This window comes from Cryptomeria japonica, chromosome 7 (assembly GCF_030272615.1).
Source record: "Cryptomeria japonica chromosome 7, Sugi_1.0, whole genome shotgun sequence".
Taxonomy (NCBI): Eukaryota; Viridiplantae; Streptophyta; class Pinopsida; order Cupressales; family Cupressaceae; genus Cryptomeria; species Cryptomeria japonica.
Window position 1 is genome coordinate 684,983,973 of NC_081411.1, and position 10,903 is coordinate 684,994,875.

The following is a 10,903-nucleotide window of genomic DNA, read 5'->3' on the forward strand; positions in this document are numbered from 1 at the left end:
CTTGAGAATGAGACATGGATTTAGCTCGAGGTCAAAAACAAGAAGGACTAGCATATTTAATCTCTACATAGTAACTAGGGTTTTCTTCCAACAATAACTTCAATCACACTAATCACACAAAAAAAATTCTTCGAACAAGGGCTTTTGAGATATCAATTCATAAATGAACTGAAAATCCCAATATATGCATATCAACTAGGGTCTGATAATCATTAATTTGCCCTTACCAACTCACTTCCAAACAAAACTGATATATACTTTTTTGGGTACCTTTCTCACTTAACAACATTGCAAATCAATCATATCATCCAAAAACCTCTCAAAATGACTTCATGAACTCTATCATGCTAAAAGAACTTCAACATCAAATTATTAAGGGGGGCTCTTAAGATTTGCTTTCAATTCTTCCCCTCAGACATAGCTATATTCAATAGTTTCCAAAAGAGGGCTCAACACCCACAATAGGTGTGGATCCGTCTTCGATATTCTCTTCAACTTTATCTTTCAATTTCATTACCCATTGTTAGTTAACAAATTTATCTCTCTAAAATAACTAAAAAATGACTCATCAATTCCCAAGATGAAAAACAAATTAGAAACCAATAGTTGGATAAATTTCTATTGAATTAGCAATATTCCTTTGAATTTTAAAGGTATAGCTCCCTCTTATGATATAATTTGGTTCCTTTTTGGGTATGCCTTTTACCAAAAAGCAAGAAAGGTAGAGCTTTTAACTAGAAATATGTAAGGGTAAAAGAGTGGGGTTTTAACATAACTCTAATCGAATAAAATAAACTATTCTACCCTAAAATTTTGAGATTTACAGAAATAAGACATTACCATTTCATTCATTCAAAGCTAAATATTCATAGTAATGTGCATATGTAAATTTAAGAATTCATTCAACAAATAAAAAGAAAAGATAATCCAAATTGCAAGGTATTCAACATAAGAAGAATAACATAATTCACCAACTATAACTCAAAGTTTATGATTCATGAAATTGCATTCGGACTTTTTTATGAATATCCATTAAGAAATAGTTAAAAGGTTAAGAAACTAGTGAAAGAAAAATTATCCCCTTTTGTCTCCTATCTGACATGTATAGACACCAATTAGTATGTCTTGTAAAATAACGATCTTCAAAAGTGACTATTTCAAGAAAAGAACCAAACAATTACTCAAAATAAAATGAAAACAACTTATGAAATCCTGACTCTATATCATCTAAAATAGACATAGGTCTAGGGGTAACATTATTAATGAAGATGAGGAACAAGGTTTATTCTCACTATGATTGCTAGCTAGAGTTGGGCATCATGCATTTTGGCTTTTTATTCTTCTTCCTCTAACACTAATATAACTCTCATGTATTCTGCAATGTTATTTTTACATTTTCAAGCTAGTCATTAGTCCAAAAAGAATATCCTCTTGTGGGTCTTCAACCAATTTCATGTCCGGCTGAACTATGGGGGCAACGCCTTCTCTGGGAAGAACCATTTTTGCCTCATGTCAACTTCGGTCAATAACTAGTTATGCACTTACCTAGCGATAAATATCTACTATGCCCTATATTAGTTTTCCTTAGATGTGGGATTTATAGTTGCAACAATTTCTCTTTGTAGAAGAAGATTGTAAACTTTATCTCGTCTCCCCTCTTGCTCCTAAATGGAAGTTATCCTACTACATTCAACGTAACTATTCTTTTCCCTTCACAAAACCTTATTCAACTGAGAAACTATTTCTTTCTTCTCTTTTAATTTAACTCAAATTAGGTTGGGCTATGGGAAGCTAATCTACATGGGGAAGCACCATAGTGTCTTACAACAAGGGAATAACCCATATCAAGCACTGGCTCAAGAAATTCTAAAACATAAATAATTAAAATTCTTGAGTTCTGTAATGGTGAAAAATTAGGGTTTCTACCCCAAGAAGGATAAAAACCACTTTTTTTTTCTTAGGGACCAATTACATTCAAAAGAGGGTTAGAATCCAATAGATTCAATCACAAATCAACAAGGATTAAGAATGAATACTAATTGGATAAAAGGGATGAATTTATTTAACCTCTTTTGTGAGTTGAAATGTTGAATTAAGATAAAGTGCTGAAAAATGAAGGTAAAAATGCAGAAATAATGCAGAAACAATGAGCTATAGATGCGATATTTTTACGTGCACCTAGATCTGAGCAATATATGCAGTTTAAGATCTGATCCTCGAAAATGCTTCAAAAATGTTGGGACCATGGTGGTGGTCGCCTTGGTCCTCCTACTTATTTGCAGGCTAAAGAAGGTTGATTCATATCTTTAAATAGTGCCTATTCTGAAGAGTACAACTCCATACCTATTTCCTGCACATATAAAAGAAGGGAAATAGGTTGGGAATAGGGATTTGTCTAAGTCAAACCCCAGTTTAGGAATTAACCTTGATTAAAATATTAAAAATAATAAAATAAATAATGGAAGGATATACCTCAAATATTCAATAACTGATAATGATGCTTTGCTTCTAGAATGTAATGACATACGTTGTATGAAATGGCATGAACATGACAAAACCCTAATCACACACACATGCTTGCAAATAAACAATAAAATGATTAATAAATAATGCAGCCTTGAAGACCTCTAGAAATGCTTGATGATGAATGTTTCAATGTTTGATGAAATTTTTTCCCTTCTATAATAATCTCTTGTATATATTTGTTATGCAAATGAGAGGGGAAAACCTCCTTATATACTTGCCCATTGGGAAAACTTGTTAATTTTTTGACATAGGCTAACACAAAGAAAGGTTTCTTGCTCAAATTTGAGATGAGGAAAAGGGTTTAAATTGGGTCCCAATTAGGGAGGACCATGGCATGGTTTCATGGTCCCAGTGGGGACCAAGACACCACACCCTGGTCCTACCCTAATATAGGGCTAGGATAAAGGTGCGATGCAAGGTAAAATATAATATTGATCCCATATGTGCATGATGAAAGCATAAATGGTTCCTAATCAGGCATAGAGATGTGGAAACTAAGGTGAGGGCCTCAAATATGGTCAAAATTGCAAAGGGGTGCAATTTTAGGATGTTACATTTATCCCCAACTTCAGTGGGAGTATGAGCTTAAAAAAATACTCATGTTAAAGTAGATGAAAGAGCGATGAAGAAGAGGAGGAATGCAGAGAAAGACCATAAGGAGTGTAAGACATTACTAATTTTGAGGAACCAAGCCCCCAATATTAGGATCTTAACTCACTCAAACATATGGAAGATCACACAAAACGAGACAAAAATTGAAAAGACAAACAAAGACAAAAATTCAATCAAAGATAAAAGACACAAAAGACATACAACAAAAGATAAATACCAAAAACAAGACCTCAAGTCAACTAGCCAAAGAGACCTTGATATCAAAATGTCTTAACAACTAATACCATTCTTGAAAACAAAATGTCATCTCACGAACACAAGTGATCACATAAAAGAGAAAAGAAAGCATCATCCATGAACTATCAATAGAAAATCTATTAGTTCATGAGAAGAATAAGAGAGAGCATGAATATACACTAAATGTGTTTATCTAGGTGATCCATGAGAAGACTAATGAAAAAGGAGAACACAGATACCTTGCCCCTAAATTTTTTGCATCTAGGTGATCCATGTTAGGGAGGAGAGTAGGAATAGTCTATCCCTATTCTACTAGTTCCACTATCATGCGTGTGTGCAAGTGATGTCTAGTTTTGGGCATGAAGCATCTCATGTAAGACTTTGTTTTCTCTAGTTTCAAGAATGAACACCCCATATAAGACAAATGATGCATAAAACAAGGATGAAGCATGAGGATGCAACAATCAAATGTTGATAAATGAAATGAGGATTAAGCATGAGGCTGAAATAATCCCATATTGATAAATGAAATGAGGATGCAATAATCTCATATTGATAAATGAAATGAGGATTAAGCATGAGGATGCAACAATCCCATATTGATAAATTAAATGAGGATTAAGCATGATGATGCAATAATCCCATATTGATAAATGAAATGGGGATTAAGCATGAGGATGCAATTTAATCCCTATTGATAAATGAAATGGGGATTAAGCATGAGGATACAATAATAAAATAAATGATGGACAAAATAGGGATGAAACATGAGTATACAAAAATACCATATTGATAATCGATAGTCAAAAATGCAACTAGGAAGTTGCATATATGCCCCCCCTCCCTTAGTATGTCAACCGAGTCCTATGTTGATGTCTTAAGGTAGATAGAAACAAGGAAACCCACCTTTAACACAAAGGAGATATCCACTAATCAATAATGCATGCATTCCAAGCTAAAAATAAAGACTCCTGAATAGGCTTTGTTTCTTAAAGAAAGGAGGAGATAATTGTTAAAGAGATATCTTGCAACAAGTGTAAAGGGGTCTGTTTGAGGGATGCATGAATAAAAAAGGATGAAGAGATATTTTCATAAAGATATCTACCTCCATAGAGGAAATCCTTAATAAAGATGACATCTTGGAAGGAGAGAGGACTATGAATACAAACCTTCTCAAAAGTGGATTCTTAGGATTTTACACTTTCACTAAGGAGAGATTGTTCATAAAAGATGCACCATTTCAACAAGGAATGCACACACACTTGTAAGAAATGACATTAAATTATGAAACATGAAACCCAACAAAGGAAGAAGGCAATCTTAGGAAAGAGAGAGAGAGAGAGAGAGAGAGAGAGAGAGATTATTATTTCCCTCAAAGCATGGAGACAAGGACACCAAAGAGAGATCATTTATAAGAAAAATACTCTTCTAAAATATGTAAAATATCCTCAATAGGGATGCATACAATATAAGGGTTCATTATAAAAGATACCACTCAAAAACAAGAAGAATTTGATGATTGATTATATAATTTCAACAATAAGTAAGAGCTCCAATTAAGGATATGCACTTATAAGGGAAGGATAAGATCCTCATTAGGAATACTTGTTCTAATAAGAAGAAGGAGCTCCTCAACAGGGATATACGCCTCCCCAATCGATAAGAGAACCTTAATAAAGGTCCTACTTCACAAAGGGAAATAAAGAAAGGATGATTGAAAGGCTATTCTTTCCCCCAAAGCATGGAGATAAAAATACTATTATGTTGCTACCAAAGTTTGATTGCACTTAAAATTGTACCACCATGAATGAAAATTATCCCCCAATAAGCAAGCTACCAATCTCACATAATGAGGAGAAACATAATAGAACTTAAATGTTATGTGAAAGGAAAAATATGAGAGTCCAACTCATTTCCATCTAGTATTTGAATGGTACCAATTACAATAAGTTGTTGAATTTTATCTGCCAAATGATGACATTAATTAGTGGCATGGCTAGGAATTTGATGATACTTGCAAAAAGAATAATTATGTTGATTTTTTTTATGATTCTTTATTTGATTCTTTAAAGGTAGAGTAATCGAGCTGGATTTAAGAAGTGCATACAATATACTCTCTTGTTGTGATAAGAATTTGTAAGAAGGTATGGACATATTATACAATGGGGAAGGGGATGCCAACAAAGGAGAACTTTGGAAACCTAGATCTTCTTGGGAAGAGTGTGGTGTAGATTTATCATGACCCTCAAAATTTGTTTGCACACATCCTAAACCATATCCATTGTGTCCATGCATAGATGTTGAAATTCTAGAGGAGAGGGTTCATTCCTAGTTTCAAAATCTAAAAAATCCCTTACATCATCAAGACATGTGTTGGAAGGAAAAGTGTGAATTGATTTAGAAGATGTTTGGATAAATGACACACAAGGCTCCTTCAAGGATTCCTTCTTATATTGAGGGATTATATACCCATTGATGAAAGGCATAAAGTCTACTATACCCCAATTCTTTGCTAGAATCATTGATAAGAGATTGTGTTATTGAAGGAATCATAGTATTAAAGAAAGAGATGCATCCTACTACATCATGAACAAAATCATAAGGATTCGGATCATCTTTGATTGTCTGAAGTTCATTGTAATATATGAATTTGATTGTGTAATGAAGAGTAGAAGGAACAGATTTCATAGCATGAATCTATGGTATACCTAGAAGAAGGTTATAATTAAGATAGTTGGGCCTGACATGAATAGGAGTAGGTAAAGTCTGAGGTCCTACTTTGATAGGTAATATGACTATACTGTTGGTATTTTGGATATGTTGATATGGTTTTGTCATTGATGTCAACACCTGTCATTACTTATGAGTACTTGGAGATCTTGGTTATGTTCACCGACAAGACAAAAACTTATGGAAGACACTAGTATTTGGTTCACCGGTAGATTATATGGTTCACCGGCAGATTATATTGTTCACCGGCACTTGGAAAGACTTGGAAACTACTTGGTTATATCGAAGACATTATTCTATCACTTTGTTTTGGCGATTTGGTTATTTGTTTATTTGAGTTTGCATATTTGTTGTTACCAATAAATAGGTCCAGGATAAGCACCGACAGACTTACCTATTCCAAATCAGCACAACATGTTATGAAGATGATTTATTATCATTGTAAATGCATTGAGCTGAAATCATGCATCGGATATTGATTTGTTTGTAATTGATTTTATTGTAATATCTTTTAGTGAGCCGACCTATTCAATTGTTCTTAGGTTATGGTATATATGTAAGATCTTATTTGTAAGATCAATATGTGATTGGGAAGAAGAATTGTAATAGAGTATATGCGAAGATAAGTAGAGCTATACATGCAGACATCATTTGAAGGTTGAAGGAGGGTTTTGTGAAGGCAATAAGAACTACACCAGTACTAAATCCAGCCTATGAAGATGTTATTTTGTGTAGTACATTATTATTGGATTTAACCATCCAATTGTAGTGAGTGTGACTCTCATTTTGTGATTGAGCAGTGAGCTCTATGCAACTGGCCTTTCTGCATCTGCATAATCCATATTGTAAACACATACTATCTATAGTAGTATCATTTGATTGTGGGTAAGGCTTCCCACCATGGTTTTTCCCCTTACAGGGTTTCCATGTACAAACATTGGTGTTATGTGTTGTGGATGTTGTTGTCTTTCTATTTCATGCATTAATCTTTACTGGTATTGCAATTAACTGTTAAGACTGTCTACTGGCATAAAGTTTGGTTTACCGGTATTAAGCATTAAGTTTTGGTCAAGTTATTTTTGGTTGAATTTATTGGACAACTGATTCACCCCCCCTCTCAGTTGTCTCCAGGACCTAAAAATAGTTCTCTTTTTGCAGAAGTTTAACAGCTTGAGGAGATCCAATGTCTACCAACTATTTCAGGAAGGACAGTCCAAAACTTGATGGAACTAACTATGGCATATAGAAGATCGGGATGGAGACACATTTGAATTGCATTGGAAAGGATATATGGGAGGTTACAAAGAATGGTTATAATGCTCCTACTCCTGATCAGCCTAATCCATCAACCCTGGGAAAATATGAGGAAAATGATTGCAAAGCAAGAGAAGCACTTTTGAGCGCATTGTCAGATTAGCAAGTCATGGGATTGTCAAATAGATCTACTGCTAAAGCTATTTGGGACAAACTAGAAACATTGAATGAAGGAGATTCCATAGTCAAAATTGCAAAACTTGAATGCTTCTAGGTCAGGTATGAAAGTTTGAAAATGGAAGAAGAAGAAAGAATTTCTTCTTTTATGGAAAGAGTAAATGAAATTGTTTTGGGTAAACAATTTTGTGGAGGAACCTTACGTGAAGATGAGATTGTTTCTAAAGTTTTAAGAGATTTACCACCAGCATATAAAATGAAAGTTACTGTTATAAATGAATTGAGAACAATGCCTAATACATCAATATCTAGAGATGCTTTGGTTGGAAAACTTTCAGCTTTTGAGCTTGAGGAATTTGGTCCTGTTACTACTATCAAGATAGATCTAGCTTTCAAGGCATCATCATCAATTGTAGCATCATCATAATCGCATGATAAATCTGATTGGAAAGCCTTCTATGGCAGAGAACTTGAAGAAAGAAAGAGAGAAAATGAAGAACTTGAAGAACTTGAGGAACTTGAAGCACTATTTGCAAGGAAAATGCCTAAAGGTCCAATTGGAAGTAAGTATGAAGGTAAAGCACCCTCTAAATGTTTTAACTGTAATAAGATTGGTCATATGGCATCCAAATGTCCTGGTAGACATATAAGATTAAGAGAAGAAGCTAAATGAACATATAAGCCTAATCATGACTATCAAAAATACAAATTCAAGAAGAATAGAGACAAATCTTGTTATTATGTTGATGAAGGAATTACTAATGATTCTGATGAGGATCCAACAGACTATGGATGGGCTTTTGTTTCTATAACAAAAGATCAACTGACACCTACTGTTCAACCGGTAGAGCAGGCCCTAGCAACTGAAGTTGAAGATAAGGATGAATGGATTATTGATTCAAGATGTTCACATCATATGACTAGTGATAAGAGTAAATTCTTAACCTTTCAGGACTACAATGGAGGTCTAGTAAGATTTGGAGATGATAAAGCTTGTTTGATCAAAGGAAAAAGCACTATATCTTTTGATGGTAAGCACAATACTAATAATGTTTACTATGTTGAAGATTTGAAGCATAATTTTTTGAGCGTTGGTAAATTAGTTGAGAAAGGATTTTAGTTACAATTCAAGAATGGTAAATGTAAAATCTTAAACAGAACTGGTTTGGAAATTGCAACTGGTAATCAGACTAGAGGTAATATCTTTCATTTGAACAACAATGAGAAAGCATGTTTGATTGCACATATTGATGAAAGTTGGTTATGGAATAAAAGACTTTGTCATGTAAATTTTGATTGCACTGTGAAAATCAGTACTACTAAGGCAGTTAGAGATTTACCTAAGATTGTTAAACCTCACAATCCGATATGCAAGGAATTGCAATTTGGAAAGCAACATAGAGCATCTTTCAAGAGTATTCCAAAGAATTCTAACAATATTCTTGATTTAATTCATATTGATTTATGTGGTCCAGCAAGAACTAGAAGTATACAAGGAGATAGATACTTTATGCTAATCATTGATGACTATTCTAGAATGTGTTGGGTTACTTTTCTTGGAGAAAAATCTAAAGCGTTTGGAAAATTTAAACTATTCAAGGTAATGGTAGAAAATGAAACCGGCAAGAAAATCAAATTTTTGAGATCGGATCAAGGAGGTGAGTTCACATCTAAGGAATTTAATGTATCTTGTGAAGTGAATGGGATCAGAAGATAGTTGTCAGCACCCCGAACACCCTAGCAAAATGGAGTTGTCGAAAGAAAAAACAGAACTATCTTGGATGCATCCAGAAGTATGATATCAAAAGAAAATCTACCTCATATATATTGGAGAGAAGTGGTCAATACAACTGTTTATACATTCAACAGAGTTCGCATCAGAGGAGAAACCAGGAAGACCCCACATGAACTATGGTTTGGTAATACCCCTACTCTTAAATATTTTAGAATATTTGGAAGTAAATGTTATATTAGAAGAGATGAGTATATTGGCAAATTTGATCCTAGAAGTGATGAAAGAATATTTCTTGGTTATTCATCTAAGAGCAAGGCATATAGATGTTTTAACAAGAGATTGCAGAAAATTGTTGAGAGTGCAAATGTGAAGATTGATGAACAGTTTAGAGGAAATTCAAGGTACACAAACTCTAAACCAGTAATTGAGATAATCACAAATGAACCTATTATGAATACACTGGTACAAAATGATGATCCAGTTACACTGTCATCATCTAGAGGTTCAACAGTCACTGAAGAACAACAACAAGCAAAAACACTCTAGTATGTAAGATTAAATCATTCTGAAGATCAGATAATTGGAAACAAATTTCAAAGAGTTATGACTGGAGGAAGATTGGCAAATGAAGAGGTATGTCTTATTTCTCAAATTGAACCTATATCAATTAATGAAGCATGTGAAGATAAATATTGGATTAAAGCAATGGAAGATGAATTGGAACAAATTGAAAGGAATAACACTTGGTCATTAGTTTCCTGACCTAAAGACAAAAATGTAATTGGAACTAAATGGGTTTTTAGAAATAAAATTAATGAAGATGGCATGGTAATCAGAAACAAAGCAAGATTGGTGTGTAAAGGATATTATCAAAAAGAAGGAATTGATTACAATGAAACCTTTGCACCGATAGCTAGAATTGAGGCAGTAAGACTTTTATTGGCCTTTGTAGCACACAAGAACTATAAAGTATATCAAATGGATGTTAAATGTGCATTTCTGAATGGAGATCTTGAAGAAGAAGTTTACATTGAGAAACCTAATGGATTTTCTTTGATAGATAACAAAGACATGGTTTGCAGGTTAAGGAAAGCTTTATATGGATTGAAACAAGCTCCTAGAGCTTGGTATGCAAGACTTGACAAATATCTTTTAAAGCTTGGTTAAACAAAAGGTAATGCAGATAGCAATCTATACTACAAAGTAACTAATGATGACATCTTGGTTATTGAAGTTTTTGTTGATGATATAATCTTTGGAGGAGAAGATGGTTTGTGTAAAGAATTTTCTAACATAATGTAGCAAGAATTTGAAATGTCTATGATTGGAGAGATAAAATTCTTTTTAGGATTGCAGATTTCACAAATTGACAAAGGTATATTCCTATGTCAATCTAAGTACTTAAATGAATTACTAAATAAATTTGGCATGGAGAATTGTAAATCAGTAAGCACACCTATGACTACAAATGATAAATTAGCTTTGAAGGATGAATCTACACTTGTTAATCCGACTAGATACAAATCTATGATAGGAGGTTGACTGTATTTGACACAAACAAGACCTGATATTATTGTAAAGCGGAAAATCGCGATCGAACCCTAGTTGCTCTCCCCTCTTCCAAGTCCAAGG